The 13,416-nt window shown below is 41.0% G+C and overlaps 1 protein-coding gene across 10 annotated transcripts in view; it reads left to right on the top strand.

Moving 5' to 3' along the window:
• Positions 1-342: 342 nt before the first annotated feature.
• The window catches only part of LOC106576818 (sorbin and SH3 domain-containing protein 1), a 79,506-nt gene continuing 66,432 nt past the window's right edge, over positions 343-13,416 (top strand). For 2 of the 10 annotated variants that reach the window (XM_045700704.1, XM_045700707.1), the window contains exon 1: positions 464-791. The gene's annotated coding sequence lies outside the window, so the exon portion shown is untranslated. Of the gene's footprint in view, positions 792-6,806; positions 6,974-13,416 lie in introns of those variants that run through there. The other 8 variants (XM_045700708.1, XM_045700710.1, XM_045700705.1 and 5 more) reach the window with 7 other exon arrangements.

The raw sequence follows: 13,416 nt of genomic DNA, 5'->3' as shown, positions 1-13,416 counted from the left end.
CCATCAGCAGACACGCATTTTACACTGCACACTGTACATAGTGTATGTAACGTACAATATGAGCCACTTGATGGCGCTCGGTACATGATTTACTCCGTTTTTTGTATGAAATGAGAGTGATGTTTGGCATGTTAGAAAGAAATATACTGCAATATAGCCTTTCTTTCTTTTGTAAAACTATCAATCATCTATTGTCTGATGCTTTGATGTATATTTCATTGTCAACCTGCACAACACAACATTTGAGTGTATTTCATGCACTTCCATATAGCTTAATTGACAAGTGAGCCCAAGATGGATCCAATAAGCTAAACTTATGGTGTATTCATTTATCACATTTGCACCTGTTCCTGAGTCACTATGCATAGTGGTCCACAGTGGTCCTTCAACCAGAAATACACTTTAAAAACACCAATTAATCACACAATTAATCAAATGCATTCAATTAATCTTAAATGAATTACGCATTTTACAAGAGTTTACTTAATCAAATGATCCGTCAACATTCTAATGATGATACATGTGTAAGAAGCCTGTAATGCAAGAGCGATGACGATATCCCATAATAGGACATAATGAGTCCTGACGCCACCTCCATCCTTTCCCCTGTCCTCAAGGAGGGAAAGACGCATGTATGTGAGCAAGGAGTGAGATGCAAACCGTGTCGGGGAGATTGGTGGGGGTGTGTGCCTGTGTGCTCGCTGTGGCGACTGTATTTACTGTAGCAGAGACCTCACTGCCGCGTGTGGCAGCGATATTGATAAGGAACACTGGATTGCCACTCTACAAAGGTAAACATTTGTCATTTTATTGTCTGCCTTTCTCATATGCTTAATTTTGCTCGTCAGATAAATATCGGACATAAGACAATTTGGATTGCCACTCTACAAAGGTAAACGTGTCATTTTATTGTCTGCCTTTCTCATATGCTTAATTTTGCTCGTCAGATAAATATCGTACATAAGACAATTTGCATCATGCCCACGTTGGATAATTTCTCTCCCTTGACAACATAAACGCTGACAAATGTGTCTTTCATTTTATGGCTCGAGTGACTTGCGTTAATATCACGAGTGTTTGATTGTAATTCTAGCACTTACCTATTACCTGCATTGATGCGCTAAATACCGCAGTAGAGACACATCCATCTGTTATCTGCAACCACACGACTGACTATATTGAGTATGTTTTTCATAATAGCAGAAATAACATGGCAACATGATATGTAGGTAAATACATGAATGACGTGTATACAGAGCTCCTAAATTCCCCATTGTTATTATCTTCTCTTTGCATTGCATTCCCCTGTACAGTATAGGCCTACCTGGTTCTCTGTGTAATCTGTGTGGATGTGTAAAAATGACACAATGAATAACTTAAGTCTGTCTGAAACTCCATACTGTGTTCTGCAGTTGGACTTAATATGGTTACTGCATAACTCAGTGAATGAGCTACAGTATTAAACAGGCAAACCAAGAAACAAACAATAACAACTCATGGTCACTTAATGGGAGATGAAAACCTCAACCTCTGGACGCTGTTCCTTGATAATACATTTTTTTGTATGTTTACATTTTTTTTAATGAACATTCTGGATTATGATATTTTGGATTATCTTCACAAACCCACACTTCACCCATAGAGATGAAAGCAACTGAATGCCCCATAGGGACTGAATGCACAATAGTTATTGACACAGTGAATGGCTACCTCCATGTTCAGACAGTTTCTTTGACGAATAGGCGGGCTTCCTGATTAAGTGCATGTGGCATGAACTTTCACATAACGGGGAGGGGCATGGAGGCGTTCAGTAACCACTGAATGACTGACCTCAGGATTGACCTGGTGACCTCTCTCAGGATGGAGAGCACGACAACTCTGCCTCATTCACGTGTCTACACTAAAGTGTTTTCGTGTCAACATCTACACCCATTCAGCCCGTGTGTACCATGACTCTGCCCTGTCCTGCAAGACAAATTTGAGTACTCCTGTGAACCAGTAAAACCTCGAATCCAGGGGGATAGGTCCGCTCAGGACTGACACTGCAAACCATGCTGCCATGTGAGCCAGCACACCTTTCAGGCAACCGAGCATAAATCAACACTTTGTACAATGGAGGACTGTCGTCTATTGTCTAAGGAAATCTCTCTTGACCAGAAACATTTAACATGAACGTGACATGCTGATCAACATGCTGAATGGGTGACACGTTCTTTAACAGTTGGCGAAGGATCTATAGTGCCAAGAAACCCTATGTGCTACGTCATTTAGAATGAACGTGTCCCCCCCACATACCGTATTAATGCACTCTCTTTAAACCTTCACATCAGACCTGTGCTCTTTATCAGGCATCGCTCAAACCTTGGTGCTAACTTTTATCCATCCAGAATATTTCCTCATGTATGGCCGTATTCTGCCTCACTGTTCCTGTGTTGACATGTCCAATGGCACAGGTGCATTGCAAACTCAAATGTCACCCCAAAACATGTGAACAGTACGGAATTGTATGCACCAACTGCTGTAAGTCGCTCTGGGTAAGAGCGTCTGATAAATGACTAAAATGGAGATGTAAGTACACTGAATAGTTATTTTTTTAGAGAATTGTCTATGGCTAGTTGTTTCTGTCTTCCCAGGCGGATGATTCATGTCTTCTCAGGCTAATGATGAATTATTTGTGTTGAGTGGTAAATATTTGATAAATCCTTTAGAATCATGTTACTTGGACCCCTTTGAAGTGAGAAGAACAACCGCGAGACACGAATCAAAACTGAATTTCAGATTTGTCTCAAGAGGTGCTTTATATGCCCATTATAAGGTTATTTAACATCTTTAGGATCTTAGTCTGAAGGGAGAATTTTCTATTGAAACCTAAGCCAGTTTATGGCATTTAGTCTCTAAATGCATTTATCCAACTTGCATGTATTTTTTCAGTGCAAATGGAAACCAAGGCAGGGTTAAAGCCAGCATATTAATCTAGGAGTTGTTGTCAATTATTATACATGAAATACCCAAATCAAGAGCTTTTGTTATGTCATATTGCTTGATGGCATATGATTTGTTTACAGATCCTAGACAGTATCAGATCGTGAGTGCATTTGAAAACAACATTCTCTTTATTCTAAATAACTGATGTTTCTCTGGGCAGGCCGGATGTTTCTGCCAGACACACCAGAAAGGTTTCTGTTTCCATTCTGTGTTAATGTTACTGCATGTTGCTTAGCAACCTCCCTCCCCCTTTTCTCCATCTGCTCCCATTGGCCAAAGTGGATAGTGCTACATGAAGTGTTATGCTTTGGCTTTTCGAGGTCTGAGCACACAAAGAGAAGCCCACCAATGGAAGTGAGTAAACAAGAAAGTGAATAGAGAATTTATGGTTTGGTGATTGATTTCTTGTCACCCTCTCGCTGGCACTGCAAGCTGTGGTGGAAAAACAAGGGAAAACAAAACACTTGTTGACAACTGTTTCGACAAAAGCATCCAGTCTTGCCATATGCCTCACTCTGCACCATGCAGGCACAGTAGAATATCAAATTAAAATGTAAAAGCCAAGCATTTATTTATTTACATTTTTTATTTTACCGTTATTTTACCAGGTAAGTTAACTGAGAACACATTCTCATTTACAGCAACGACCTGGGGAATAGTTACAGGGGAGAGGAGGGGGATGAATGAGCCAGTTGTAAGCTGTACACTGAGTGTACAAAACATTAGGAACACCTGCTCTTTCCATGACAGACTGACCAGGGGAATCCAGGTAAAAATTATGATCCCTTATGTCACTTGTTAAATCCACTTCAATCAGTGTAGATGAAGGGGAGGAAACAGGTTAAGAAGGATTTTTAAGCCTTGAGACAATTGAGACGTGGATTGTGTGTGTGTGCCATTCAGAGGGTGAATGGGCAAGACAAAAGATTTAAGTTCCTTTGAACGGGGTATGGTAGTAGGTGCCAGGTACACTGGTATGAGCGTGTCAAGAACTGCAACACTGCTGGGTTTTTCACACTCAACAGTTTCCTGTGTGTATCACCCAAAGGACACCCAGCCAATTTGACACAACTGTGGGAAGCATTGGAGTCAACATGGGCCAGCATCCCTGTGGAACACTTTCGACAGCTTGTCGAGTCCATACCCCAACGAATTGCGGTTGTTCTGAGGGAATTTCACACAGGTTGACCTCCTCCTTCTCTGCAGAAACCCCAGCAGCTGTGCAGAGCCCAACTGAGTGATCCGGGACAACAGCATCAATGTAACAGTCTTGCTTCCGTCCCTCTCCTTGCCCCAACCTGGGCTTGAACCAGGGACCCTCTGAACAAGCATCGTTAGCTATCGCTCGAAGAAAGCCAGGGTTCTTGCAGGGCAAGGGAAACAACTGCTTCAAGGTCTCAGAGCGAGTGATGTCACCGATTGAAATGTTACCAGCGTGCACAGCTAACTAGCTACCCATTTCACACCAGTTACATATAGTACTGTCGTGATGAAGCTGAGTGCCTGCTTATCCAAATGAAAGATAAAGCTATCATTCTTGGAGCTGCCAGATAATAGGCTATTAGTGCCCTTTAGTGTTTGTGTCACGGTAAGAGGATAGACAGACATGGGGTGGCACACTTAAAAATCGGCAGATATTGAGACATTTTTAGAGACCTACGTTGTTACTTTTGTCTAAGTACTTGAAATGACTGGATTGTCACATTGCTCTTTTTAGATATGTGCAGCTACTGTATCCTATGACAAAATAATCAAGTAGTCAGGTCACACAACCACTCAGGGAGTTATAACAGGTAGGACACTCAACAGTAAGCCTGCATTCCATGTCTGAGTCAAAACACCACCCTGAAATAAGGTGAAACATTCCACACTCTCTCAGGAAATGACCTGAAAATGAATCAACGCTCCCATAAACATGTTAGGGTTCCCCATTGTCTAAGCCAACAGGAATCCACATCTTAGGTTGTGGCTTGTCCTCTGGCGGTGACAGTGTAGATGAGGTCTTCCAGTTACAGAATCATCAAATCTTATACTCTATGTCAGTGAAATGGCATCTGATCTATATCTATATTGTATGTAAAAAAGGAATAATCCCAGTTTCATATTTGTATTGTTTTGTACTTTTTGCCAGGTGCCTAACAATAAGTATAATTGTTTATCCTCTCTCTATCTGTGATTCTTTGTGTATTCTCTACCAAGAGATCTTGGAGGACAGCCTAGAGTCCTTGTGAGGCAACCGTATCGTCCTTGGTAAACTTTCAGCTCAGTGACATTCTTATTACACTGGCTCTAAAAGCTGAGCTGCCAGGTTGTGCCCAGACTGGCTCTCTAAAAATGTCCATGTGAGACATTGTGTCCATGTGGTGAGCCAGCGCCTTCCCCAGGACCTTCACACGTGCCAAGCCCACTCTGTCCTCAGGATCTGGTCATTGTCTATGCCCAATAACTGTCAGGGATTTTCATGGCCATGCTAGCTAGCCGCAGCACCAACAACAACTAACCTCCAATCTCAGAAGCACTGACCTTTCATTAGCCAGGTCAACACACTGGGTGGATGTTTTTCCTCCCGTGAAAAGAGTGACACCTCACTTGTTTTTCACTTTATTTTGTAAGAAGTTGTAGGATTATCAGAATACTTCAGTCCAGTAGGTATGTGTTGGCCATATTTTCCCTCTCGACAATCACTTATGGTCTTTCCTGAAAGACTAGAAACCCAGAAAACTAGAATATGTAAAAATGGCATGCATTTCCTTTTATATTGCAGTTGTTTAAAACTGCTAGCCCTTGAACATCCAATGGCTCTTGTGTGGAATGTGTAGAACCCTCTGGCTCACAGCCAGTGTGGAAGCTGTTTAGGGAAGAGAGGGGTCCTCACAATTAGAAGACTAAACTGTTTCTCTGGCCCGGGCCTTTTCGAGCCATGTTTGGAGATGTTTGGTGAGATCCACGCTGAGCACTGGACAGCTTTTCTCCTCTCTGCCATTTGTTGAGAAAGAAAAAGTCAAACTATATTGCGTAACAGCTCCCGCTATTTTTCTCTGTAGTACACCAGACCTTGTGGTGAGAGCTATTTTATATATGAACACAGCTCACTCGAAGTCTCAGAATTAGAGTAGGGATCCCTGGCTGTGTGAGGTTTATCATAGTTCAGCAATTTTTTTTAAGCAAGCAGAGAGCAGTTCTCGAACATGTGGAGCCTAAGGGATTGCTACAGCACACAACAGCTGTTCTCATTCACTGGCAGTGACACTGAGTTACAGGAGTTGAAATTAGACCATTTTACTGAAAAAATATACACTTAGGGAAATGTTTTCCACCATACCAGTATCACATTCCTCTCATTTGTTTTTTTCATTAGCTTTATTTGTTTTTTTTATAGTGTTTATATCTCTTCTCGTACTTCTGAGATAGACAGTTGGAAGCTGGATGAAAAAAATCACAAAGCACATATGACTGTGAACCATGCAGTTTTACGAAGACCATAATTCATGAAGACCATAATTACATTTCAGTATGTCAATGTTATGCATACATGTTGTTAATGAACTTAGTGAAATGGATTGACTGACCAATGTATGTTATCAACACAGTAAGAGCGCTTGTGAGTCAAGCCCCAGGGTTGTCCTGTAGCTAATTCCAGACATCTTGTAATGTCCAGTCTATTCTGCATGGGCTGGGTTTTGGATGGGGGGCCAAATGTTTTGATATGATCTGCTGCAGTTATTGAGTGGGTGCCACATTCCCAGGAGACATGTGGTGACATGTCCATCTGGGCACGCCTTGTGCTGAAAGCAATCAGAACCCCAGACTCCCTTGTTGGTCTGAGGGTGAAGGGCCCAGTCCATACCACCTCACCCAGTTAGTCTCAGATGTCAGAAGACTGAGGAGAAAGAGATCTTAAAGAGGGTCTGTCCAGAGTCGTAGGCTTGCTGACTATCTGAGAGAGCTTCCTACTCCAGGCTGGTTGATCTGGTTTACAAAGAATCTTGTAAGTAAAGTGTGATCTTTAATGTGATGTATAGAGGGAATTTAGTGTCTAATGGGAAGTGAATCAGAGGACGTGTTTTTCCTGCATGTATACATATTACATTCACAGTAAAATGTCCGCCACAAGAAAGTTGTGTTGGACTCCTCAAATATTACACATGAGTTTGTCACATGACATCTGTCAAGCCTCAGAACAAACAACTTGCTCTGGCTTTGAGGTGATCCTTGATTTTGAAGCTGTGCTGAAGGGAAGGCTACATTTCTGTAGCTATCTGTGCTGTGGAGCCTCAGCGGATGCATATCTACAATGAATATGCGTTTCTCTGTTAGTCCTGAATCACACATTCAGGGAGAGTGAGCTTTCTTTAAAAAGAATTGTACACTTACAGTTGAAGTAGGACATTTACATATACTTCGGTTTGAGTCAATAAAACTCGTTTTTCAACCACTCCACAAATTTCTTATTAACAAACTATAGTTTTGGCAAGTCGGTTAGGACATCGACTTTGTGCATGACACAAGTCATTTTTCCAGCAATTGTTTACAGACAGATTATTTCACTTTTAATTCACTGTATCACAATTCCAGTGGGTCAGAAGTTTCCATACACTAAGTTGACTGTGCCTTTAAACAGCTTGGAAAATTCCAGAAAATGCTTTAGAAGCTTCTGATGGGCTAATTGACATAATTTGAGTCAATTGGAGGTGTACCTGTGGATGTATTTCAAGACCTACCTTCAAACTCAGTGCCTCTTTGTTTGACATCATGGGAAAATCAAAAGAAATCAGCCAAGACCTCAATCCTATAGAACATTGGTGGGCCGAACTGAAAAAGCGTGTGCGAGCAAGGAGGCCTACAAACCTGACTCAGTTACAACAGCTCTGTCAGGAGGAAAGGGCCAAAATTCATCCAACTTATTGTGGGAAGCTTGTGGAAGGCTACCCAAAGCGTTTGACCCAAGTTAAACAATTTAAAGGCAATGCTACCGAATACTAATTGAGTGTATGTAAAATTCTGATCCATTGGGAATAAAAGATGAAATAAATAATTCTCTCTACTATTATTCTGACATTTCGCATTCTTAAAATAATGTGGTGATCCTAACTGACCTAAGACAGGGATTTTTTACTAAGATTAAATATCAGGAATTGTGGAAAACTGAGTTTAAATGTATTTGGCTAAGGTGTATGTAAACTTCTGACTTCAACTGTATTTGTTATCCTGTCTGGGCAGTATTTTCACGGCCGGATGAAAAACGTACCCAATTTAAACAGGTTACTACTCTGGCCCAGAAACTAGAATATGCATACTATTAGTAGATTTGGATAGAAAACACTCTGAAGTTTCTAAAACTGTTTGAATGGTGTCTGTGAGTATAACAGAACTCATATGGCAGGCCAAAACCTGAGAAAAATCCAAGCAGGAAGTGAAACGTCTGGGAATTGTAGTTCTTCTTTTGATTCTCTATCAAAGCTCCAGTGTCTGTGGGGTGACGTTGCACTTCCTAAGGCTTCCATTGGCTGTCTAAAGCCTTCAGTAAGTGGTTTGAGCATTTTCCTGTCACTGGGCAGAGTATAGGAGCTCAGTTACTGAGTGGTCTGCCTGGCAACAAAGGGATTGGATATGCTCGGTCCCGCGAGCGCAACCCCTCCTTCTTTTTCTTCTTGAATGAATATGCTATTGTCCGGTTGGAGTATTATCGCAATTTTACGTTAAAAATACCACAAAGAATGATTTTAAACAGCGTTTGACATGCTTCTAAGTACGGTAATGGAACATTTTGACTTTTCGTCTCTCGCTCCGCGCTCGCTATGTCTTTGGATAAGTGATCTGTACGCACGAACAAAACGGAGGTATTTGGACATAAATATGGATTATTTGGAACAAAAACAAAATTTATTGTGGAAGTAGCAGTCCTGGGAGTGCATTCTTATGAAGATCAGCAAAGGTAATACAATATTTCTAATACTAATTCTGAGTTTAGGTTGCCCCGAATTTGGCGGGTGTCTGAATAGCTCGCCGTGATGGCTGAGCTATGTAGTCAGAATATTGAAAAATGTGCTTTCTCCGTAAAGCTATTTTAAAATCTGACACAGCGGTTGCATAAAGGAGTAGTCTATCTATAATTCTTAAAATAATTGTTATGTATTTTGTCAACGTTTATGATGAGTATTTTTGTAAATTGATGTGCACATTCACCGGACGTTTTGGTGGGAATACATTTTCTGAATATCACGCGCCAATGTAAAATGCTGTTTTTGGATATAAATATGAACTTTATCGAACAAAACATACATGTATTGTGTAACATAATGTCCTAGGAGTGTCATCTGATGAAGACCGTCAAAGGTTAGTGCTTCATTTCGCTGTGTTTTGGGTTTTATTGACACATGTCCTTGCTTGGAAAATGGCTGTGTGATTATTTTTGTCTATGTACTCTCCTAACATAATCTAATGTTTTGCTTTCGCTGTAAAGCCTTTTTGAAATCGGACAATGTGGTTAGATTAACGAGAAGTGTAAAATAATCGTATGTTTGAGAAAGTTGAATTATGACATTTTGTTGTTTTTGAATTTTCCGCCCTGATATTTCACTGGCTGTGAAACTTCTATGGGCGACAGCCAGTGGAATCGTGTGGCGCGAAATACAAATACCTCAAAAATGCTATAACTTCAATTTCTCAAACATATGACTATTATACACCATTTTAAAGACAAGACTCTCGTTAATCTAACCACATTGTCCAATTTCAAAAAGGCTTTACAGCGAAAGCAAAACAATAGATTTATGTCAGGAGAGTACCCTGCCAAAAATAATCACACAAAAACGCCAAAAACGTACCCGATTTAATCTGATGATTACTCCTGCCCAGAAACTAGAATATGCATATAATTATTAGCTTTGGATAGAAAACACTCCAAAGTTTCTAAAACTGTTTGAATGGTGTCTGTGAGTATAACAGAACTCATTTGGCAGGCCAAAACCTGAGAAGATTCCAAACAGGAAGCGCCCTCTCTGACTATTTCTTGGCCTTCTTGATCATCTCTATCCAAAACAGGGGATCTCTGCTGTAACGTGACATTTTCTAACGCTCCCATAGGCTCTCAGATGGCGCCAGAACGTTGAATGATGACTTTGCAGGCCATGGCTGAAAAACAGTAGCGCATTTGGATAGTGGTCGATCTGAGAACAATGAGACTGGGGGCGCGTGCACGAGACGACTCCATGTTTTTATTTTTTCGTCTTTGAACGAAAACAAGTTTTCCCGGTCGGAATATTATCGCTTTTTTACGAGAAAAATTGCATAAAAATTGATTTTAAACAGCGTTTGACATGCTTCGAAGTACGGTAATGGAATATTTTACATTTTTTTGTCACGAAACGCGCCGGGCGCGTCACCCTTCGTTACCCTTCGGATAGTGTCTTGAACGCACGAACAAAACGCCGCTATTTGGATATAACTATGGATTATTTGGAACCAAACCAACATTTGTTATTTAAGTAGAAGTCCTGGGAGTGCATTCTGACGAAGAACAGCAAAGGTAATCCAATTTTTCTTATAGTAAATCTGAGTTTGGTGAGTACCAAACTTGGTGGGTGTCAAAATAGCTAGCCATGATGGCCAGGCTATCTACTCAGAATATTGCAAAATGTGCTTTCACCGAAAAGCTATTTTAAAATCGGACATAGCGATTGCATAAAGGAGTTATGTATCTATAATTCTTAAAATAATTGTTATGTTTTTTGTGAACGTTTATCGTGAGTAATTTAGTAAATTCACCGGAAGTGTTCGGTCGGAATGCTAGTTCTGAACGTCACATGCTAATGTAAAAAGCTGGTTTTTGATATAAATATGAACTTGATTGAACAAAACATGCATGTATTGTATAACATAATGTCCTAGGAGTGTCATCTGATGAAGATCATCAAAGGTTAGTGCTGCATTTAGCTGTGGTTTTGTTTTTTGTGACATTATATGCTAGCTTGAAAAATGAGTGTCTGATTATTTCTGGCTGGGTACTCTGCTGACATAATCTAATGTTTTGCTTTCGCTGTAAAGCCTTTTTGAAATCGGACAGTGTGGTTAGATAAAGGAGAGTCTTGTCTTTAAAATGGTGTAAAATAGTCATATTTTAGAAAAATTGAAGTTTTGGGATTTTTGAGGAATTTGTAATTCGCGCCACGCCTATCATTGGATATTGGAGCAGGTGTTCCGCTAGCGGAACGTCTAGATGTAAGATTAACTAGCTAACGTTGCCCATGAATGAAAGTTAGACTAACGAGCAAGCATTTTAGCCCGGTAGCCTAGGACAACAAAAAATAAAATGCATGTACTGTATGACAGATTGATAGACCGTTTCGTTAACATGAAAGAGAGGAGGATGGCACTGCCGTTTCTCTACAAGTAGGGTGACATGCTGACCACACCGCCCGCGTCATTGCACCCACACGCGCCAACGAGCGTCTGCTTTGACAGGTGCTAAAATAGAACTTGGTTCTATTTGTGACGCTTGAAGCGCTGCAAGTCTCAGCTCTCCCATCTCCTCATTGGTTTTTAGGAGGATATACCCACATGGGTGATTGAAAGATGAACTGAGGTCCACACTCCAATCCAGTAGCTAGCTAAATTGCCACGAATGTTAAATGCTTTTCGACCTGTCCCGAAATTAATATAGTTGGTTCAGAGTTCGTTTTGATATTTCAACCTATGTGTCCTGACCGTGTCTAGTGTGGATGGACAAAATCAACTTGCGCGTGCCGGTCTCGTCAGCATGTGAGTCAACATGTTTTTCTACTTGCACGAACAAACCCACGCACTGTAAGGGTGCGTGCTGGTGGCAGGGAAGTCAGGTGCAGGAGATCGAACTTGGTATAAAACGGAGCAGTATAATAAGTGCTCGAAACTCCGAAAATCTAAATATACAAAATAATACAAATGGGTAAAAAACCCATCGCACACCAGAACATACCTTGCACATAGCTTACAAAACAAACAATCACCGACAAAGACAATGAGGGGGAACAGAGGGTTAAATACACAACATGTAATGAATGGGATTGGAAACAGGTGTGATACAAGACAAGACAAAACCAAAGGAAAATGAAAAGAGGATCAGCAATGGCTAGAAGGTCGGCGACTTTGACCGCCGAACGCCGCCTGAACAAGGAGAGGGACCAACTTCGGCGGAAGTCGGGACACGCACAAACACACACACACGCACGCAGAAATCAGAACCATGCAAAGCCACATCATATTTAGCTTACGTTGATTGGATTTAATGATTTTTGGTATCTTTTAGTTGTCACTATATTAGACGAAGCAGAGGTGATTTGCTGATGTTGAAGTTGAAATGGTGCTGGAATAGTGGAGGCAGCTGTCATGTTGTATAAAGGATTGGAGACAGGCGCAGGAATTCGTAATAGGGTGTTTAATACTCCACCCAAAAATACAACATGTCATGAAAGGCACGGGGACGAAGCCCAAAACAAACACGTATACAAAAACACAGGGATGTAACCCAAACAAAAGATCGAGGTTAAACCTCTAATAAATACACGGGACAAGACCCGTAATACCAATACACGGGACGAGTTCCAAACTGCCTCAAGAAGCAACTTCAGCACAATAACTGTTAGTCTGGAGCTTCATGAAATGGGTTTCCATGGCCAAGCAGGTGTGGAAGAACTTGACTGGCCTGCACAGAGCCCTGACTTCAACCCCATCGAACACCTTTGAGATGAATTGGAAAGCTGACTACGAGCCAGGCCTAATCGCCCAACATCAGTGCACAACCTCACTAATGCTCTTGTGTTTGAATGGAAGCAAGTCCCCACAGCAATTTTCCAACATCTAGTGGAAGGACTTCCCAGAAGAGTGGAGGCTGTTATAGGAGCAAAGGGGGACAAACTCCATATTAATGCCTATGATTTTGGAATGAGATGTTCGACGAGCAAGGTAGCTAAGGAATTATTAGCAACGTTACCTGCTTAGCTATGCTATTCTAAATCTCTTAAAAAGCACTTGAACACACGCATCACGCATGTTGTATAAACGACTTCACCAACTGGGATATACGAGATTCCGAAGAGCACTTGAAGGCAGCATATGACTGCCATTGATGACATGTTTTTAATGGTATACCATGATATTGTAGTGGCAACCTTGTGTTGCGTAATTGTAAATTGGAGCTAAAGTTTTGTTAATGTCCTGTATTGAAGGACATTAACGCTTGGGGCGGCAGCGTAGCCTAGTGGTTAGAGTGTTGGACTAGTAACCAAAAGGTTGCAAGATCAAATTCCCGAGCTGACAAGGTACAAATCTGTCGTTCTGCTCCTGAACAAGGCAGTTAACCCACTGTTCCTAGGCCATCATTGAAAATAAGAATTAGTTCTTAACTGATGTGCCTAGTTAAATAAAAATAAATTGAAGAGAGAGCTTGTTCTA

This window comes from Salmo salar, chromosome ssa18 (genome assembly GCF_905237065.1).
Source record: "Salmo salar chromosome ssa18, Ssal_v3.1, whole genome shotgun sequence".
NCBI lineage: Eukaryota > Metazoa > Chordata > Actinopteri > Salmoniformes > Salmonidae > Salmo > Salmo salar.
This window is presented reverse-complemented; position numbering and strand designations above follow the sequence as displayed.